The sequence below is a fragment of the Octodon degus genome, unplaced genomic scaffold (genome assembly GCF_000260255.1).
Source record: "Octodon degus isolate 3935 unplaced genomic scaffold, OctDeg1.0 scaffold00024, whole genome shotgun sequence".
In the NCBI taxonomy this organism is placed as follows: Eukaryota; Metazoa; Chordata; class Mammalia; order Rodentia; family Octodontidae; genus Octodon; species Octodon degus.
The window spans coordinates 13,749,145-13,772,374 of NW_004524600.1; the positions used below are offsets into that span (position 1 = coordinate 13,749,145).

A 23,230-nucleotide genomic window follows, 5' to 3' on the forward strand; every position below is an offset into this window, starting at 1 on the left:
AGAGACAGAGAGAGACAGAGAGTTTTCAGGTCTTGAAAGAAGAAGGGGAGTTAAGTGGATGAACTATGAATCTGAGATTTTGAGTTGGGGAAATTGGAGGAGTTGTGACCCAGTTGAGCAAGACAGGATAGCCAGGCATGAAGCTGCCTCACGAGAAACGCTGGGAGCTCAGTTTGGACATGAACACATCTTCAAAAGTGCTCAGGACTTTGCTAGGTAGAATTTGATAGACATGAAACTCATACCACTGGATCCCCTTAGCAGTTCATTGGCCTGTCAGTATATTCACAGAATAGGGATAGTGATAATACTTGGGATAATGACAACAATAAGTAGTTCCATTTCTACAGTAGTGAGAATGCAAGTTATTATCAGGAGTTTCTCTCATAGCTTGGTAGGAATGTATGTCATTCCTAGAAGATGCCCATTTTTGAATAGCCTTGTGCTCTCTCATTTTCATCCTTTTCAGGTTTTCTTAGGGCAAGAAAGAATAGACTTCATTGAGGATGTGAAAGTGTAAATATGATTATTTTCACAGATGACATACGACAACTGAAAGTTCTCTCCATAAATCACCATTTTGGTCAGTTTCACATTTATTTTGACTGCCGTGATAGAGACTTTCTGTTTTCACATGAAGAGATCAGTAGAGACTTAATTCATTTACTACTTCATGTGTACCAGGTCCTACTCACACATTACGTGCTACTCTCTCAGCCCTATTTCTGTTTGCTTGAGAAGGAAACTGAAGCTGAGCTGAGTTGCTAGATGTTTCATGACCTTGGCTGACATCTTTGTTCCATTCTCCACAAATTTACGGCCAGAATCAAATCTTAGCAACAAGTGTCCCAAGAACACATCCGTGTTCTCTTCTTTTTAATATGACCTCGACACACACCTGCTGGGAGACTCCTAGTGCTTAGATTATTCACAAGCTAATGACAAATTATTCAAAAAGGAGTGGAAAAGAAAGCATCTGGTTGACTGTTGTTATCACCTTCTTTTCTTTCTAAATAAAACTAGAGGAATAAAACCATCTCTGTCTTTGTCTGTTTCTTACTGTCTCTTTCTCTATGCCTCTCTCTTGCACACTGAGGCATACAGATTACTTTTCCTGTAGTGTCTTCTCATGGTGCTCCTACTTTTTCATGTATTGACATTTGGCCCTGTTCCTACCATCCGTGGGCTGTATACATATTTATTAATTTTGTTCAGTATATTAAAAGGCTTACAGTGTTTTTATGTTAACATTAGAATTCCACATACATATGTCACATTTAATTTGCAAAGAAACCCCTTTCCATTGTATGAATAATGCATACTCAAAGGAGCATAGCATGATGTGTTTGTCATTGGTAAAAGCCCAAAAAGCCAGGATTTTAACTCAAGTCTTTATCTGCCTTCAAGATCTGTGCAGTTTTCATTGCCTTACTCTATCTCAACACATTATTCTACATTGCAGTCCTAAGAGTACTTTAGAAATAACTGGAGAAAAAGAATACTAACAACTTGCTGAACTTTATTCTGTTAGGTAGTGAAAACGTAATAACATTTAAATATTGTCAACTGAGATAACTAGCATCTCAATTTGCAGAATCAGCCGACCTCATGGGAACTCTTTCAATATATTTTTATATCTTTATTAGGCTTAGGGAAGCTAGAGTAAGACTAGAACTGTTAACTATAATGCATTCATATGTTACATGCCTATAACATAGATGCGTGTCCTAGATCACCATCTAGACTAGAGAGATACTCTGAGGTGTTTTTAAAATCTCATTCTTTATCTGTTATCTTTCTTGTTTTTGTACCTATGAGTTCAAGGTTACCATCATTCCAATGGAGAGGAGGTCAAGTCTAGTAAAGCAAACAAAACAAAATAAAACAAAGAAAGAAAGATGTGATGCTCTTAGTTTTCAAAGACAAATATTTGGAAAGAAAATATAGTGTCAAAGCCAGGTATAGAGGAGGTATTTGGGGGACAATTGTGATTTAGAGATAGGAACGTCTATATTTAGGCTAGAATATTCCTGACCCTACATTTTTATTCTTGGGATTTGAGGGATTAAGGATAGAGTGAGTCTTTGTTTTATTCTTTGAGTGCATCTTGGGAAGATGAAATGTTACAGAAAAATTTTTCTCAGGACGATGGCATGAGATGAGGTAGAATTATATTCAATCTGAGACTACTCTGTGTTTGAAGAGACTACAGATTGTTTCTATTATGGTACAGTTGGGTTAGTAAGTAAGGACTGTCAAGAGGGGAATGAGGCAAAAGGGGCCATGTTCCCTAGAAAGCAGAATCCAAAAGCATTTGGATGCCTATGACTTCCTAAGGAATGGTCATTAGACAACACTTTTAAGAGCACTGTAGATGAAAGGATTGCCTTCCAAAGATGATGGCATCAAGCCATGTCACTGAAGGCCTGTGAGTTAGTGGTGTTTCAGCAAATGATAAAGAGCAAGGTGATTGACAATAACCTTAATGGCGCATGAATTCACTTTAATGCATTCCGGTATAGGACTGATATAGTCTCTCTGTCATCCACAGCTTCTCCAAATTGCTGGTAGTTTACCTGATGAAGAACAACACAGCTGGGAGAAAAGTAGAAGCTCAGAAGAAAGAAAAGGATAAGCTAAGTTCCTTTACTCACGTCTTTTTGAAATGTAGCTCACATAGCCCCAGAAGGAACAACTCTAAGTGTACAGCTCAGTGAACTTATGGAGCTATGAAGTTATCTTTACAATTCAGTCTTAGGAAATTTTCTCTACCCCAGAAGTTTTTGTTTACCTGCTTATAGTCAATGCTTACAGTAACTTCCAGCTCCAGGTAACAACTAGGGTGCATGCTTTCTTTTATTCTTTGCTTTGGAATGTATAATATGCTGTTTTTTCATGTGGATTATTTTGCTTAGCATAGCTTGTTCATTAACACTGCTGATGTACTAGTAATTTGTCTTTTATTATTGAATTATGTTCACTTATAGATATACTCCATTTCATTATATATTCAACAGATCACAGACATTAGATTATTTTCAGTCTTTAACAATTACAAATTGTAAGTAGTGTATCATTCTTCCAGTTTCTCGGTAGCATTGTCAACATGATATTGACAGTTACTTTTATTATTGCTATTAGATTAGTCATATTAGAGGTATTGCATTTTGACTTTAACTTTCATTTACCTAAATCCCAATCATCTTGACCATATTTATATGTGTTCAATAGATCCTTTAAATGTATTGTGTGATTCAGTTTGCTAACATTTACTTCTGTCCCACACCTCAAGTCTTTGAGTGGCAAGGGTCTGATGTTTTCTAGTATCTTTTTATGGGCTTCTCTATTAGAGTATTACAGGATCATAGACTGAGTGGAAAAATATTTTGCTTTTGAAATATTTGATAGAATTCCTGTATTTTGTTTATGAGACAAATTTTAGTTACTAGTCATATGTTCTACTTGTCATTAAATCATTTAGCTTATCTGTTCTTTAGTTTGGGGAATTAGTGTCTTTCTAGGAGGCTGCTCACTTCAAATTTCATCTAACTATGGTAACCTATTGAAAATAAATTAAATATGATAGTCTTTTATTTTAATTTCTATGTTTTTTTTAACTTTTTCTCTACCTTTATTTTCGGATTTTTTTACCGAAAATCCGAAATCAGGTTAGCTAAAATTTTCTCAATGTTTTAGTCTTTTTAAGCTTTTTATTTGTATATTTTGATATTGTGTTTCTATTATATGATTTTCTACTTTGACTTTTATTATTCTTTATTGTGCTTATATTTGTTTTTATCTTTTTGTAGATGTTAACATTATCAACTTGTTTGAAATTTTTCTTTTTTACTACAATGAAAACAAATCTTTACCACAATATTAATTGTGATATTTTGATTTTGTTTTTATTTAGTTTGAAGCATTTTCTAATTTATGTTGTGATTTTTTTTCTTAAACCACATGCTAATTTATAATTTCTAAATATTTAGGACTCTCCATTGATACTTCCAGTTATTAACTCCTAGAAATTAATAACTTAAATTAAGTTCTGCTAGATTTTTAAATCGATAACAGTCATTGCATGATTTTTCAACCCTTTAAATTTACTGACAGTTTATGTGCTAGAGCTGTGTCTATCTTGCAGAATCTTTTATGTGCTCTTGGAAACAAAGTGCACTTTGCTTATTTTCGGAGAATGGTGCATAAATGTCAGTAAGTCAAACTTACTGATGTTATTACTCAAGTTTTCTTATTTATGGTAATCTTCCATGTTTCATCAGTTATTGAGAATGAAATATTAAATCTCCAATTGCAACTATTTATTGCTTACATTTGCATTTTGTTGATTTGCAATACATGTACATTTATAATATTTTATCTTCACAATATATAGAAACTTTTGTATTTATAAAATGTTCTTTTTATTTCTATTATTATTTCTTTTCTTTTTTTAATCTATTTAGTACAGAGTCTATAGGGTCTCACTACACAGATTGGACTCACAGTGATCCTCCTGTTTTCAGCCTCCGAAGCACTGGGATTACAGTGTGAGCCACTATGCACAGTCTCAATTACTGTTTTAGCACGCCGCAGGGGCGGGGCCAGCACAACATGCTGGGAATCAAACCCCAGTCCCTGTGTCTGCCTACACAGGTGCTTTAATCCACTGAACTATCTGTTGGGACTCACTATTTCTTTTTATTCATAGCTTTTTTTTCCATTTTAGATATTTAATTTTTAACTGTAATTTTTGCATATTGTACCTTTTGAAATTCATTTATCATCTATATGTATCTTTGTTTGACTCTGAACTACTTCTGTTGTCAATAACATATATATATATATATATATATATATATATATATATATATATTGTATTTTTTATCTGGTCTGCAACCTCTTTTTTTTTTTTTTTTTTTTGCCAGTGCTGAAAATCAGACACAAGGCCTTGTGCATGCTAGAGGCAAGACTTTTATCACTGATTTTCACTGGAAGTTTCAACCTCTGCCTTGTGATTGGAGCATTTAGTCTATTCATATTTAATGTAAATATTAATGTTTTTGATTTATTATAGTCATATCTGTTTTTTCTTTCTTTTTTGCCTCTCTTGTCCATTTCCGATGTTGACAGAGTTTTTATTGTCCTTTTAAAATCACCTTGTTAATGTTAATATATTTTTGAGTTACTGTTTAGTGTTGCTCTAAAAGTTACGGTATGCGTTTGAACTTACCAGGGTCTGCTCAGGTGATTTAATTCCAGTACAATATAGCAAGTCTATTGAAGTAAACAGAGCAAAATTCCTCTACCAAAATGCTATTTCTTCATCATTTTGGGTTATTATTTTAGAATCTAACATGTAAATGTGTCATGAACCCAAAACTGAGTGTTAAATGCTATAGCTATTGCTTGATAGTTTATGTCTTTTAGTGAAATTATAACGAAAAAATAAGAAAATATGTTTCATGCTCTTTATATTGACTCATTTTAAAATTTTAATTTAATTTAGTTTTTTATGTATTGAGCACAGCTTCTCACTATACAGCTCGGACTTGTAGTGATCCTGTCTTCAGTCTCCCTAGCTCTGGGATTCCAGGTGCGGACACCATGCCCAGACTCAGTGGCCGGCTCAGTGGGCTCAGGGGCGGGCCAGTGCGGCATGTGTTGTCCGAGATCAAACCCTGGTCCCTGCACTTGCCTAAGTAGGCATTTGGTCCCAAGCTATCTCACTGACCCTCATTTTTTAATTTTTAGCCATTTCAGATCTTCTTTCTGTGGATTTTATTTAGCTTCTGAAATATTTTTCCCCTTTCAGCCTGAGGGTTTCATAAACATTTCTCATAGAGAATCTGTAGAATTGTGGTAACACTTATTTCCCTTTTTAAGAAATGAAAATGATTTTATCTTTTCCTCATTTTTGAAAAGTAATTTATTGGATAGGATGCTTTCGGTTTTCTGTTTTTCAAAGTCCTTTGGGCTTTTTACTTTCAGCACATGTTGTTTCTGTTGAGACTTTATCTTTTAATCATAGTATTGCTCTGTGTGAGATGAGTTTATTTCTCTGCTGCTGTGAAACTTTCATTTATTGACTCTCAGCAGCTTGACAATAATGTGTCTAGGTATGTATCACTGTGGTTAGCTTCACTGAGCGTCACTGAGTGCAACGGGTCTAATTAAATTAAGATTCATTTATTTAAAATTAAATTTGTGAAATTTCTGTCTATAAGTATTTTGAAAATATTACACGGACTTCTTTTTGTCCTTTTTCTATCTCTTTTCCTTTTGAGACTTCCATTATAAGTACTTTGGTATGCTTTGCGTTACACCTCAGGTCTCTGGGGTCGTGGTAAATATTCTTCCAAGTTTTTCTTTCTGTTCTTCAGGATGGATAGTTTCTATTCATGTATCATCAAATGTATAGATTATATCTTTCTTGACAATTCTGGGATTTTATTTTTGCTTCTTCCTAAAAAAGATTTTCTATTTCTTCATTGAATTTCCCTATTCATTGGAATATTGCCATCATATTTTCCTTTAATTCTTTAAATAGGATTTATTTAATTCTTCACATGTACTTATAATAGAGGCCCTGACATCTCTGCTTGCCAAATGCAACATCTGGGCTCATTCAAAATGAGTTTCTCTTGATAATATTATTCTTTGCATATGTGTTAAATGTTCCCATTTTTAATTCAAAACTAGAATCATATATTTAAGAAACTCTGGAGTCTAATTTTCTCCCTAAGGGTGAAGATTGTTTTACTTGATTGAGTCCATTAAGGCTTTCACTATCTTCTGGTGGTCTTTTTGTAGGTTGATGAATGCATTCAAAAATCTGGCATTTAACTAGTTCATTCAACTTTGTCTTTTTACTAGGCCTCTTCATATTTTGCTTTTTTTCAGTCACACCCTTTCTGTGTGGAGAGCCTGGACACTCTCATGTCCTTTCCCTGTTTTCATTCAGACACCTATGCACCAGAGTCGGTACTAGGTGTAGGTTTTCTTGGGTCTCTCTCATGCGTGTGTGTCATCCAGCCAGAGATGTGTGGAACAATTTTCCAGCAAACCTACTGTTCTATCATTTCCACTTTCTGTTTAACTTCAGGATCTTTTGCTGTCTACAAGTGCAATAATAACTCAGACAATTAGAGCCATGTACTTTCCTGCACAATTTCTAACAAATTTTCTTTTTTTATGAATAGCTCAAGAGAATCACACTTGCTAAAGAATAACCAAAGCTTTTCCATCAGTGACGTTGTGGCTTTGGTTGTCGTCTCTAGCTGATATCACCACTTGAGCAACTGAGCTTGAGAAGGGCCAATCTTGGACAAGCCGGGTATAGCTTCCCACTCTCTTACCTGATATTCTGCAACTTTTCATAAATAACACTTCTTGGTTTATTTTTATCATTGGTTGATGTTCAGAGCACTTGGATGATTGGTTTTAACAACCTTGCTAAGTTACTTAGATTTGATTTTGGTTCTTATTTGACAGAATTGGTTTGTTATGTTTTGTACTACCATCCCTTGAAATTCTGTATCCTGACTTCTTTTTTATTTTATTTTATATTTGTCTGTATTTTAGGGAGGAGTCTACAGGGTGCTCAGGGTCTCACTACTAGATCAGACTTGTAGTGATCCTCCTGTTTACAGTCTCCCAAAAGGTGGGATTACAGGCACGCACCACCATGCCCAGTCTCATTTGCCATCTCAGCATGCCTCAGGAGTGGGGCAGGCATGGTAGGCTGGGGATCGAACCCTTGGCCCCTGTGCCTGCTTGCAGGTGCTTTAATCTGCAGAGCTATTTGGCTGGTCCTTGATTTCTTTTTTTAAAAAATTATTTATTTTTTATGTTAATTTTATTGAGAAAGAAATAGCATTGAGACAGTTTCAAAACAGGTTAGTAGGACAGTTACAATAATTAACACATTGCATATTGTCTTCACAGTAGTTATTCATAGTGCAAGATACAGACATGGTATATTGTCTAAACACTATTAGTACAAATCTTTCTTCTCATTGAACTAAGAGAAAGTAGCTCTATATCTATCTATCTATATCTATCTATCTATCTATCTATCTATCTATCTATCTATGTCACAGAGGACAGTGATTGATGAAGTAGAGTGTGCCTAAGGAGAGCCACATGGAGAGAAAACATTCTCTCAGGTTTTCACAGGGAGCAAATTGGTCAAGCAATGGTTGTAAGTCAACCACATGGCTGACACTGACAAAGGTTTGAGGGTAAATCCTGAGGATATTTGACTTATCTTGTCATATACAAAAATTCTATACTTGTCATATAGGTCTTGCTTTATCTTGGTCATAACTATCCAGCAGAAAAGGATAAAAACGAGGTATATAAAGTAAAGCCATATTAATATGCTGAGTTGTAAAAGGCTTAAGTCAACAACTTCTGACATTGCCAGTCCTATGGATAATCCACTAGTCTTATGGACTACTGGACTATGTTGGATTACTTTGCTGAATTCACGCACCTAAAATATTTGCATGGCAATTGAATACCCACCTTTGACAAAAGTAAACAAAAAAGGGGATATAAATGAAGGACAATTTTGTAGTGAAAAATAAATCACTATTCATTTTTTATTTATCTATTTATTGTGGCCAGCTCATCCTGCCCTGGGGGCAAGGGTGGCACAGCAAGTGCAACAGTCCCTGGGCTTGTCTAAGCTGGTACTTTAGGTTGTTGAGCTATCTCCTCACTGGACATTTATTTATAAATTTTGTACCAGTTCTCACTATGTAGTTTAGACTTGTAGTGATCCTCCCGTCTCAGCCTCTCCAATGATGGGATTATAAGCATGCACCTCCACACCCAGTTTTGGTGACTGGCACTGCACACCCAGTGTTTCAGGTCTGGCATGGCATAAGGCACCTTTACACTGGCCAGTCAGGTAATTAGATCACCGAGTTATCTCCCCAGACCCTCGTGACTTCCTTTTGAGCATAGCAAGCTTCAAAAATCTAGGGTGTTCTAATTTAGCTAGAAATTACTAAATTAAACATTGTTGCATAGAAAATGTCCAACACTGTGTGGATCAAGAAGTTGAGGGTCTGGGATATAGCTCAATGGCACAGCATCTACCTGGCAAAGCAAAAGGTCCTGAGTTTGATTCCTGGTGCAAAAAAGAAAAAGAGGTAGAGCATACAGACTTCAGTTCTCCCTGTCCCTCAGCTCTTTGGAATTTTGGAGGCTACCTGAAAACTTTGCCATAGAGAGGGCCTGGGAGAGGGCTCAGTAGAATAAGCGCTTACCTGGCAAGCACAAGGGCCTGAGTTCAATCCCTGGTTCCACAAACAAAACCAGACAAAACAAAAACCAACCAGCCGAACAAAAAAAAGCCCCTTTCTCATAGAGAATATAGCAGAGGTAACTCAGAGCTGGTTCTTTCCACCTAGAATTTACGAATTGGAATCTTTCATTTTTGACTTCCTCAGTCCAACACAAATACTATGCCATGTGGAAGAAGCAGCACTGTGGAGATGCCCTGTGGCAAGGTAAGAAGATCTCTGGTCAATAACCTCAGCGCAGAGCCTGCCTGATACCCTGTGAATGGGCCATCTTGAAAGGACATCTTCAGTTAAGCTATCACAGCTAATTCAGCCTGAGCAGAGATGAGCTCTTCCTGCCGAACACTGCCCAAATGGTAAAGTTGTGAGCAAAATAAATGATGATTATTATTTTAAATCACTAAGTGTCTGGGTGGTTTGTTACACAGCCATAAATAACTGGAACATTAATTTTCTGCCTTCTTGAGGAATGGGAGCTAGGGATTAAAGCTAAGAACAGTTATTATAAAATCCATTTATCACGTACCTAGCAAGAAATATTTTCATAGCCACAAAATTAAATTGCAAAAACATGACTTTAAAAAGAACCTGTTCAAGTAAAGCTTTTTATCTTTGGTATAAGCTGGTTATAATACTGAGGAATTGAGAAGTTCAGTCATGGGACAGTGTAGTCAAGAGAGAGGCAATAACAAAAAAGGAAGGAAGGATCTCTACAGGTTTTCCAATTACCCTTGCATGATTTGGCTTAGTGACAGGGGAATAGTTATAAGGACATGGCTGGGATTTCTAGCTTCCTCCTGGGCGGAATTCATACCAGCACTGGATTTTTATGAACAGGGTTCAGAGGGCAGAGTGTCATGGTAAAGAAGGAAGACGGGCTCCAATTTGAACATACTTTTTTTGTCTCCTATTCTTCTACATAGCCTGATCCCTAGCTTAGAATCCACAGTCCTCGTCCGGAGTTCACAATGAACACATCAAGTCAGTGATGAGGTAGGAGGGAGGCATCTAGCCCTAGGACAGGATGCAAAACACAGTACAGTTTTGAAGAGGTGCGGACAGCCTATATGAGACCACAGGGTCCAGGAGCATTCTCGAGAGAAAGCAAGGGTGGCTCCTGTTGTGATGTGCTACAAAGGCCACCGAATCATAATCACAGACCAATGCAAGGGCAGAGCAAGGGACTTCACCCTCCCTGCCCATCAGGATACCTGATTTCTTCCTATATACTTGGGCCTTCTGAGTCAAAAATAGAGCTAAGAAATAAGGTGTTTAAACTATTAAGTCAAATGAAGTTGACAGCTGTACTGGATCTTGGTAATTTTCCCATCATGTTACCTAGTGAGTGTGGGCTGTGTAGATGTCCGGAACTCACAGAGCTACAAATACACAAAATGCATCATTGTTGAACATCACAGCTACATGAGAAATATTTTGAGGCTTTAATATACATGCATGGTAAAAATACTTAACTGAGAATTCAACAGCATCTTGCATTTGGAGATATTCCACCAAGGAATTAGTACACCAAGTATTTCATTTCACATACTTCCCCCACCCCCCAGAATCTCAGGTGCTGCCCTTTATAATGGTGTCTTTATAACTGCAAGAGAAATTACTTATTTTAGAAACTTTGTCACACTAAGAGTGAAAGTTATTTTTTACGGCTGGCCAGAGAGCTCAACAGACTAAAGCTCCTGCTTAGGCAGAATGCAAGGACCTGGGTTCAGTTCCTGGCACCAAAAGCTGTGCAGGCCCTGCACCCAGCGCATGCTATGAGGGCCATTGAGACAGGACGTGGTGGTGCTCTCCTGTAATCTCGCGCTTGGGAGTCTGAAAACAGGAGGCTCACAATGAGTCCAATCTATGTAGTGAGACCCTGTAGACCTTGTATTAAGTACATAAAAAAATAAACTTATTTCTTAATATAATGGGCTTGGAGGCCAGAATGCACGGATTACAATTCTAGTTCTGTTATTTTGTAAATAGCAAGTAACTTAACACTTTCTGCCCTAGTATACTCATCTGTAGAGAATATACTACTGCAAATTATAATGATACATCTTCCTTTACATTTTGTTATGAAACAAGATAATTAGTTTAAAGTGCTCTCACTTAGTAGACTCACTCTCTAAACACTGATATTATTTATTTGTTTGTTTATTTATTTATTGAAATCCCAGCTTACTTTTTTCTAACCCTCAAAGATGATGATGAGGCTTTGATGGAAAAGAGTTGAATGGGCAGAGTTTGGCCACCCTGCATGAGTGTTTTTCCTGAGACTGACGGGTGAAGAAAGAAGAGAGCACAGAGGTATTAGTGTATTCCCTCTACTTCCCAATGGAAATGGTGAAGTGACTGCTGGGGGGTCAAATGCCTTGAGACCAAGGTGATAGTCTTGGGGTCAAGACAGTTTGGCAAGGAGAGAGTCATAGCATTGTTGAATCCTGTGGAACTCCCAGAGCAGTGGTGGCCATCATCTGGTACACGTGCCACAGCAGGCTGTTGTTCCACTGAGAGGTCTAAAAGCTTTGCCCTAAAGCAGAATATATACCTTCTAAATAAGAGCAGCTTTCTACTTTCTATGTTGGTGAGGTTCTGAAGAATATATGATCTGATTTTATAAATAAAAAGATGTAACTTTTATTTTATTTTTTTACTATTTCTTTTTTTATACATTTTATTGAGAAACAAATAGCAATGAGACAGTTTCCAAACTGATTAGTAGGACAGTTTCAGTAATGAACACACTGCATACTGTTGCCTTCATAGTGGTTATTCATAGTACAAGATGCAGACATGATAGCCTGTCCAAACAGTGTTAGTACAAATCTTTCTTCTTATTGAATTAAGAGAAAGTACCTGTGTACCTATCTTATTTTGTATATGTAATTTTTATTTCATGAGGGAATCAATGACTACTTTTCATAATAATAAGGGCCCAAACGAAAATGTTGTTGATAAATTTGATAATACTGTGAAGACACCATTGAGCAGTGTTCTAAGTAGTTTTATGCTTAGATAAGAGCTCTGTAATATTAGTAATATTATTTTCTTCTAAACAATTTAGAATGCAGATTAAAATATAGTGTGCCTGAAACATCTTTTAAAATCACTTCAGAAGAAATAAAAAGTATTTCCCCTTTGAGAATATAATTCCAGCCCCTGTGCTGAGTCCCCAGAAATTGTCTAAGTCTGAAACCAAAATGACTTCTGCAAAGTTAGATAAAAAAAAAAATCAAATTCAAGCGCTACAGGCAAATATCATTAAAGTAGGAAAAATTTCATATAAATTTGCAAGTTCTTATAGCTAATAAGTCCATAATATTGAAAAAGTTCAATCACATGGACATTATACTGCCCTATGATTTCATTTCCTGACTGGGAATGGAAATTATTCTCATCAAACTAAGTCATATGCAGAACATAATTCCCAAGAATCCAACTCCAGATCCTTAGAGCAGCAATTTCTTCCTAATTTAAGAAAAAAATATAATAGAAGCAGAAGAGTAGGACATGCTTTCAGAGGCCACTGGGAGAACTTTGATAACAAGTTAATTTTTGCTCTATTAAATTCAGAAATAGAGTATATCTTTTGAAAAATAGAAAAAGTTACTTTTCATAGCTTGAGTTTTCAGCTAGTGTTTCATTGCTATTTTCCATAAATGTTTTCCAAAGTTTAGCTAGTGAGCACTTTATAAGCAATCACCAATTTTAAGAATAAAATGACCATGTTTTAGACAATTAAAGTATGAACTCAGTCACTAAGTTAGTGAAATTGACAGTACACATTTGTAATTACATGACATAGGAGTTTACTGATTTCATACACACACACACACACACACACACACACACACACACACACACACACTCAGTCACCTCTAACAAACAGATGAAAGTTCTAAGGAACTTGGCAATAGTCAGAGAATCAACAGTTGTTCACCTGAAGCCCAAAGTGCTAACAGTCACAGTACCTTTCTGAGCCAAGTTTGCACAAACTAGTAGTTATATTTTTATTCTTAGTTATTTATCTTTTGGTTCTGGGAATCAAACTCAGGACCTTGTGCTTGCCAGGCAGGTGCTTATACTGCGAAGCTATCTCTCCAGCCCTGTAATCTTATTTAAAAGGTTAAATAGAATTTATGCAGAAGTAAGGACTAAGGCAGCACCTCTATCAAGGATCCACATCAAACTGAGATCGAGAGAGCAAAGAGCAGTGAGACGCATCATACAGAACTGCAGACTTCTGCTGAGCCCTGCTCTTACGCGCAAGAGAAGAGTTCTGTCTTTATTTCAAAATTGGTTCCTAAGTAAGAGAAAATTCTGAAATAAGTACCTGCATTAAACAAGACATGATTATATGCACATAGGTGGAATAATGTCCTTATAATTTTATGTAAGATCTTATAACATTATAGATTCTCTTTCTTTCTTTCTTCTTTCTTTCTTTCTTTCTTTCTTTCTTTCTTTCTTTCTTTCTTTCTTTCTTTTCTCTCTCTCTTTCCTTTCTTTCTTTCTTTTCTTTTCTTTTTTTTTGCAGAACCAGGGATTGAACTCAGGCCCTTGCACTTGCCAGGCAAGTGCTTATTCTACTAGCTATCCCCCCGACCTTGATTCATTTTATTTCTTAAAAAAACTAAGAGAGATAATTATTAATGAGGCATGTTTGGTAAGAAAGACAATGAATGACTTTCCATGTATAAAGTAGACATCAAATTATTTATACATTTTATATTGCATATACCATTCTTTATATTTGCAGGAATATTTAGAGACTACGTAATTAATAGATTACAGGTATTTATTAACTGATATTCATATGTGTTGATGATTTCTCATAGAAATGTGAGAGTATATAGAATGTTGTTATAATAGTTCCATATGTTTAGCTCCAAAAAGGTTTTGACCTGCAATTTAGGTCTTTTCATTACTGGCTGGAAGTTATAGTAAGTGTCTAGAAGAAAATAAATTCCTGATATAAATTTAAATCTTAAAATGGAGGCAGACATTGCTATTATAAACACTACTACAAAGAAATAGTCATTATAAAAATGCCTCCTTCTTTGGTTTTAAAAGTTGGTAGGAATAAGAAGAGTATTTTGTTACCTTGGTTACAGCAAATTTTGTACAATATGCCTTATTGGTCTCTGAAGGGAATTTGTGTATATACCATACATATATCTTAATGTGAGAAACTGAATAGAAATTGATATGTTATTCCCAAGTTTTTTGTTCCATTTTATATACTTTTGTGCAAAATTGCTTTCATCAATAAATTTAAAATTTCTGTTTTGTAGACATTAATTCTCCATACAAAACCATCTCTTAGTATATCTGTGTACTTATTGGTAACCACAAGACACACAGGACTTCTGCTTTGAGAAAGGAAATGACAAAGAGTTTTGTGGTTAACACAAACTTTGAAAGTGGCTTAACTAATTTTTATCCCCAACTATGGGCTATGAGAATTACTAGGATTGCACTGGAGGAGAAACTCTGTAGTCATTTCTGCTTTGTGTTCTTTCTAGGTCTTAGAAATAGAAAGAGGTGATTCATCCCTGCATGGCAGGGAGGGGATAGAAGTGATGAAATGTAAAGAGTCAGAATCTCTAATTCCCTTTTTCCAACACTGCTACTTCCTCAAGAGCAGCAAAGCTTATATTCTGGGTGTCTTGACCAAAAGCAGATCCATATCCAGGAAATAGTCAATCAAACCACCAGGAGTGTGAACTGCTAAAGTGATACCCCGAATGCAAGGCTATCCTTTCTTGTCCAAATTTTCTTCCTTTATTGTGTGGCTTTCCCTACCTCCTACCTGCAGTCTCACAGAGCTTGCAGGTAACCTGGAACAGAAAAATAGATAGCCAAAGTAGTTAATTATACAGTAACAATCAGTCTCCTTTTTTCTATTCAGTCCCTAAATTCTTAACTTTTTCCCACCTTGTAAGAGGGCTGTATTCTCCAGCCTCCCTTGCAGCTAGATGTGGCCATATGGGTAAACTCTGGACCACAGGATTTGAGCAGAAGTGATAAACTTCTGGGTTATGCCCCAAGGGAAGGGTGATGCTTCTGCTGTCTTTTCTCCCTTCTGTGGTTGAGAATGAAAGCATGATATTAACAGCTGAGACCATTATCCTGGACCATGAATTGAAGGCCTATGCTAAAGATGGCAAAGCAAGGTAACAAAATCCTGGCTTCCTGGAGAGCTCAAGTCACCTTCCTTATCTGACATGGTAATGATGAAATTACTTGCAGGAAAGAAATAAACATTTTAGTTAATGGACAATTATGCTAGATCTGGCTGGTATATTGGCAAATCTAAGATAGGTCTAAACCTTGCAAATAACTGTCAAATTCTAAGGTACACAAGAATCGTATTAAAATTCAGGTTCTGATTCAGTGAGTATGGTGAATGAATCTTACATGTTAGCTTGAGTAAGTTCTTGTGCTCAAGTGTTTGGTCAAGCACCAGCTGAGATATTGCTAGGCAGGTATTATATAGATGTGGTTAACACTGCATCCACCGACAGTGAACTTAATAACAATAAAAACAAAGCAAAACAATATTTACAAGAAAAGGATGAATTATGTCCAGAAAGGAAGGAATTTTGTCTCATGACTGTAACATAGAAATTCTGTTTGAGTTTTCAATCTGCTGGCTTTTCCTATGGATTTGAGATCTATCTGCTAATTACTTAAAATAAATCTCTACATGTTCATTCTGTCTGTCTTTGTCTCTCTGTCTCTGTCTCTCTCTCTGTCTCTCTCTCTGTCTCTCTCTCTCTCTCTCTCTCTCACAAATATATATATTCTCCTGCTTCTGATTCTCTGCAGAATCCCAGGCAATAAGGTGAACCTGGCGCAGATCTTGAGATTCAGCAACTGTAAACAGTTCGTGTTGCAGGTGGTCTGAGCTCTGTGTTCTGCATGATAGATTATAGAGAACTCTTATTTAGGAAGTATGCATTTCAGTCTTCTGTGACAAAAATTTACTGTGAAATCTTTGGAATGCCATTGAATGTGTAGATCTAATTTTCTCATGTATGATGTGAGACTATTGGGAATAGGTGACCACTGTGACCATTCCAGCTCTACCATATTGGACCTCTGTGGTGTTAGCTACCCTGGCTAGAGGGAGGGCAACCCAGGAGTGGGCAAGTAGCACGGGGATATAACCACTTGCATAGCAGGTGTGAGTGCTGTGGAAAAGTGTGTGGCCATCACGCCTGGCTTATTGCACTGGTGGTCCTGGTTTCCCGTGTTTTTATTCCACTGGGACATTTGTAAATTTGGAAATGGCCATAGACTTGATGGTGTCTTATAAAGAAATTCAATCCACCAACAATCAACTTATCCCTTTAGATTTAGAGTATAAATAGAAGTATTTGAACCTATTTTCAAGTATAAGGAATAGAGCCATTTAACTGATACAAAACAACTTCCTTGAGTTATTATCCTACCTATTATAGATATTAGGTATGATATAATCACTGAAGAATAATCTTATATACTAAACGTCTTATTTTTCCAAACTGAGCCCTAAAGTATGTGTGGATTTGGAAAAATATTTAGTAATACTAAGATTATTTAATTTATTTTTAAGAACATAATCATAAAAGACCTTAAAATTGTAATGTGCTAACATTGTGCTTCTACTTGGGTTCTCTCATAGTTCATGAACAAAGTCTGTGCTTTAAAATCTATGTATTTTTCTGACGATATAAACTATACTTATCCACCAGCTTTGCTTTCGAAAATCATAAGCTCTAAAGAAGGTTTGTTGCTACCCTTTGGAACAACAACCAAAAATAGAACTGTAATCATTCCTTAAAGGTGAGATTATTTCCATCCATAACCCAGATCATTTAATCTTAAAATAGGTACAGTTGTGTTCCAGTAGCCACACAGACTGTCTTAGTTAAGGGATTGCCACTCCTTCACTCTCCTATTGTAGTATTGTATAAAATGAGTTTATACAATTATGGAAGTTATACACTCTCCCAGAATAGTATTGTATAAAATGAGTTTACTCAATTACTAATGTTGAAAAATCAGCAATTTTCACAGAATACTAATAAATTGTTTGCTAAGGGTGCTCTGACTTAGCTTATATCAGCAGAGCAGAAAGTCATGGTGCTCTAGGAATATGTAATCTATGCATTTTAAACAAGGTTATATAAATGTATCATATGCCTGAGGCAGATTTCTTAAACTTTTACCTGAAATAGTGCATGCCCACATGTGTTCATTTATGGTGCATTTGCTGTGTGTGTACATGCACATCTGTGAGTGTGTGAACATGGGTGACATTGAGGGCAGGGATAAAAAAAAGGAACCAAATTATTCTTGGCATGTGAACTTGAAAACAATCAAGAACTTTCAATGAGTTCCTTATTTTCTCATTGTCAAGCTTTTTGTGTTGTTTTCTTCTCCAAGAAAATTGCTTTAGGAGATTCTGCTCCTAGAGGTTCCTCCTTTTTATATCTGAAGGGCAAGACTGCTCAAAACAAAAACAAAACAGCACCAGAGGCATGGAGAAAACAGACACTTGTCACCTCCGGTAGATTACTTTTTTCTTCAGTTTAGGGCTGGGTGAGAAAAGAGAAGCAGGATAATAGAAATGCCTAAGAGAAGTAAAGACTTTCACCAGTATAAAGATGTCCATTTAAGAAACTTGAACCCTAATGGTCAATGTGCATATGTAACTTGTACCAATAAATCTAATGAAATTAAAACACAATTATGTAGGTTGTTTTAGTTTCTTGTTAGTAAATTTTTAGACAATTTATATTTAAAGTCATTAAGAATGATACTCCTCCATATTGTATCTCTGCTATTACTTGTATGTTAAGAAAGGTTTTGATTTGCTATAAAAATACTTTATTCCTGAGAAACAAAATTTGATCCTATTTATTTCAAGTTTAAACTGTCTCTGGGAAGGAAAACAGAATAGAAAGCTTTAAAAAGACAAAAATAGTACTGGTGTATTCTACCTTTCCTATGCCACTTTAATTTGTTTTCTCTAAAGGACATTGATGTAGTCATTTAAGAACTATCAGTGATTTATAGAAATTATGACATTTTTCCATTCTCAAAAAAAAAATAAAAAAATATTTTTCATAGTGTGACAGAACACACTGGGCCAGTCTGATTTGTGTTTGCTCAAGTGTTTGACTTTTAAGATGATATTAAAATTAATTTTGTGAAACATTGAGGGGCTAAATGATTGTCAGTTCCACATGGACCTAGCTGTATTTGCTGCATTTCTTCTGGCTTGATTTTTACTTAGTGAGAGATCGCAATTAAAGACAGATATTAGAACACTTTAGCTTAAAGATATACCTTATTGCAAATGTACCAGAATTATTTATCTTGTTTTTAGCTAGTCTGACTGATTTGTGTAAGGAAGTAGCTTTATTTGCTTATAGAATTTACATTCATTTACTCTTGTCTGGTGTATTCCTATCAGAGCTGGTCTACTCAGAGTGTAGGATCAGCTGCAATCCTTTGGCCCTCTATTGAACCCTGAGAGTATAATGGACCTGTTGTGTAGTTTGTTCACAATGTTTGGTACATCTCCAGCAGTTTACCAGATTGAATGCTGGTCATTCTCCTCTCAAACTCTTTATTAAACATTTATAAAGCCAGATTGCAAATAGATTTGCCCCTGGCAGTATGTGTACAGATCTCTAGACCAGGGAGGATGAAGTTGGTCAGTTTAGGGAGAAGAGACAAAATAATTTCTCCAAGAATCCTCATAAGAACATTGAGTCATTGGCTTATTTATGATATGTTGGCTCTAAATACTCCAGCAACATCCTGTGCAATATAGTAAACAGGATACCACCTTTGAAATAGGAAGATGTGATTTAATGTAGGAAGATAAAAGTGACCACCAAGATGATAGAAAATTTAATTATTTGAAAATTTGGATCCAGGCTTTATTACTTCATGGGACTATTTAAAAATGAATATTGGTAATGCACACAAGCACACATGTGCATGGTGCACATGAGTACAAGTGAGATGAATATTTAGAAAATGCAACTTGTAGGCTTTAAAACATTCAAAATGTCATTCACTGGACATGTAGAGAAATGTGTTAAAATGAAAATGTGGAGGTCATTCATCTCTTCTACTAAATTGAGGGTTGGGGCTGGGGAGATAGCTCAGTAGCTCAAATGTCTGCTTGATAAACACAAGGTCCCAAATTTAATCCCCAGTATATATAAAAAAAGATTAAATTGAGGGTCAGGAGGGCTTGAAATGGGGTGCTGAGGAGACCACAGTCAGACAAAGAGAAGTCCTGTTGCCATCAGATCTGTTCCCAGACCAAATGGTGCCTGGATTAAGAACAAAGGTGGTGGTCAATGGGCTGTAGTTCTGGGAGAGAAGGCCTACACTCCAGGATGTGTAATAGTCTTCTAGAAAGAATACTAAGTCTATGACATTCAGTACTGTGCTTGCAAGTTGCAGAATCCCTAGGCTATAGTTGGCTTTCTCAGCTCTTGGTTCATCTCATCTTTGAATAGTTCCCTTTGAAATTTTCCAAAGACTTACAGGTTAACCCAGAGCAATGCCAGTGTGCCAGATAATAACAACATACTTTGTTTTAATACTGCAAGATAGTTTACTTATTCTAGCCTTTAAAGGTATTTTTTCAGTGGTTCCAGGAAATCTTTGAAACTCTTATTTAAAATTTTAAATGATGGTGCTAATTTGGCAGTTTAAGAAACGATGAAATGTCCTTTTTATTTGGCTCACTCCTTGAACTAAATCAACTTACAGTAATAAATGCACTTTGAGAAAAATAATCTTTACTGTTACAAATGCTGAGTATGATGTCTCTCCTTGAGCCAAGAGAGCTATGAGCCCTTCTTGTGCACTAAAAATAATCTTTTGTTTCTAGTTCCATTGACCAAGCTGTTGGTGACCAATATTGAACTGTGTTTAAGGTACTGTATTTACAACTGCAGAAAAATAGGAAAATAAATCTATTTTTGATTTGTCCTTGCATTTGGGTTCATGGCAGACTGGTGAGAGGTATACACACAAATCTCTAAGAATAGATCTTCTGAAATATGCACTTGGCATGGCCAAGGGCAGGAACATAATACATGACTTATTAGGAACCCATATGTTAATGTTCCTCATTTTCTCAGTGTCAAGCCATCTTTTTGTCTCCTCCCCAACTCCAAGAAAATAGTCTTAGGAGACTTGTTTTTTCCTCTAATAGATGCTATTCCTTTTTATGTCCAAAGGGCAAGACTGCTGAGAAAGAATAACAGCAACAGCAGCAGCAGCAAGGAGAATACAAGGCCAGGATGTTGCTGATATCCTAAAGCACTGGAAATGTGGGCTGAGTTTAGGATCAGGCCTAAGGTAAAAAGAAATGAGCATGTGCTGTTGATGATGTGTAAGGTAGGATCCCTGAAGGCATCCTCTTGGGATGTGCTGTTAGCTTCCCAACCCGTCGGGTACTGTGGAACAGAGAAGGTGTCAACTCTGGTTCCTGCTACGGTAATGATTTAAGCAGCTGCATGTGCACACCTGTAGGAAACGCTATAATTTGAGGATACATCTGAGTGGAACATCAGCACTGCAATAGCACACCTCCCTTGACCACACACCATTCAGAAGGCTAGGAACTAAGATTGGTCTAAGCGCACTTGTATGTTTTCATGGTTCCCTCTGTAGGGATGGATAAATGTGTTGTGTGCTTCTCTTTTCCTAGAATGAAAACTATAGCAAGACCAGCTGTACTATGGAGCATTCGGAGCATGTGCCCCTTCTAGAATTTAACTCAAAGGGTTCTTATTCATATTCATTCATTGAAAAAATGATTTTGTACATAGTCCAGTAGCAAGGGTGCTGTGTTGTGCTTACATGGGACCAAACTTAAAGTCATTCTGTTCTCTCAAAATACGCCAAACAGCAAGTGAAACAATAGCACATGGCATTTGGATACTTTTATGTACTTTCAGAGGAGAAGATATGAAGGCCATCCCATCTGCCCACACTTGGGAAGTGTGTGAACTAATGCAAGTGTACAGAATAGCTATCTAGTGAAGTCTTTAGAAAAAAATGCAATAGAATGCTAGTCATTTTTTTTAGAATTTGTCAAGTTTTTGTTGTTTTATAGATATCTACTCATTGCAGAACAAATTTTAGGACCAGAATCTGATAGCAGGGATACATTTTTCTGTTACATAGTAAGAAGACCCACATGGGAAGTCAACTGTATTGTCCACAAAATCAAAGTAATAAAATTCAGAAAGTCTTTTTTTCTGTCTTAAGTTGTTAAAATTCATAACTTCTAAAAAGAATACCTTTTTATTTTTCTTCTTTCAGAGTTAACCAACTAAGACATATTGAGCTGGACCATTACCAGTCTCATCAGTTTAGAATTATGTGATGCGTACATGGAAATGAACATCTGGACTGACAGAGAAGGCATTTCATTTAGAGGCCCTTGTGGCATAATTTTTCCCCTCATATTTAGACCATACCTTTGGAAGACAACACAAAGCTAAAGAGAAATGTTTTTAAAGCAAAAGTATTAGAAATGTGACTCCTAAGAATTTTTATTATATTTAATAAAGGAATGATTAGGATGATAAAACACCATATGAGAATAAAATCTATCGACTATCTGAACTTTAGTTAGTGTCCAGAAAGCCAGAGAACTTGAACTTACATGTGATTCCCATGGCCTCTGTCTATAGCCACAATTTCCGGTGTCTTTCCTGCCCAAGTGGAGAAATCGAGAGAGACCTGCGAGTCGGGTGCTTTATGTAGTAGGATTGGTGATTCAGTGTGCGGCATTTAACAATATGAGTCAGAATTAAATGGAGGTTTCAGTATTACAGTTGGGGAGCTAATGGAAGGGCTACCTCTGAGATGAGTCACTGAACACAGATCCTGCTCCAGGCCACTTGCTAGAGATTGTGAAAGCATTGTCACAAGCAGCTAAAAGGATGACCTTGGTGTGCTGCTCTTTATAGGTTCAGAGGATTAAGCTGTTCATCTCTGTATCCTTAAAATAGATTTGAGCTGCAAAACCACCTTTCATCTTCATTATCATTTTTTCCCTGCTCATGTGCTGTTCCGTATTCATTCCATGTGAAAAATACAATTATTATATTGTAACTCTTGAAGTATTCTGTTATAGGTAAACTGAACTTGTTATTTATAACCACTCTTTCCTCCAAAACTATTTAAGGTGGCTCATAAAAGGCATAGAAATGCTAAATCTATTCAAGCAAGGACAAATGAAAGTGACTATGGGCTATGTTAGGTCAAGAAATAATTTATAGGCTAAAGATAGCTTCTAAACTGAACATCAAATTTGTCTTTGAGCTTCCTGAAAATTATTTTTAACACATATCATTCTGATGTTTTTGGAAATGTTAATGTCTGCATTCGTACCTTGGCTTCTGAACTACCAGCTGATGAGGGAGTTAGCACCATGGTTCAGTGTGGTTAATCACCCAGACTGGAAGTTTTATTGACAGTTAGCTGGGGAGCAAGTGAATGAGAGCAGGCAAACTGAGTGAAACTTTACCAGAAAAGAGAGGCCATCATTTGTCCCTGTCATCACAAGAGCACTGGTCCTCTGTGTAAAAAAGTCATGTGTCTTTCTGTGTAACTCCTAAGGTAGTTAATGCTAACAAAGTCCTGATTAGAGATCTGACTGTGGGAACATATAGCTCTTAATAAATAAATGACTTGATACTTTTCTTCTGAGCATTGTTAAAGGCAGGAGGCAGTGCCAAAGGGAAGACTTTTTCCTCCTACACAGAGATGCCAGCTGGCTGCCCCAGGACAAAATCACAGACATAGGCCTGGACATAGCCTTCCAGTGATCAGAGAGCGACTGAGGCACCATTCCGGTGGGTGTTAGCACTCAGCTGTTA

At 36.4% G+C, this 23,230-nt stretch overlaps 1 long non-coding RNA gene across 2 annotated transcripts in view; it reads right to left on the minus strand.

Moving 5' to 3' along the window:
* LOC111815979 overlaps window positions 1–22,057 on the minus strand; it is a 63,987-nt gene extending 41,930 nt beyond the window's left edge. For both annotated transcript variants that reach the window (XR_002820541.1, XR_002820542.1), the window contains exon 1: window positions 22,012–22,057. This is a non-coding gene — a long non-coding RNA (uncharacterized LOC111815979). The remainder of the gene's footprint in view (window positions 1–22,011) is intronic.
* Window positions 22,058–23,230: the final 1,173 nt, after the last annotated feature.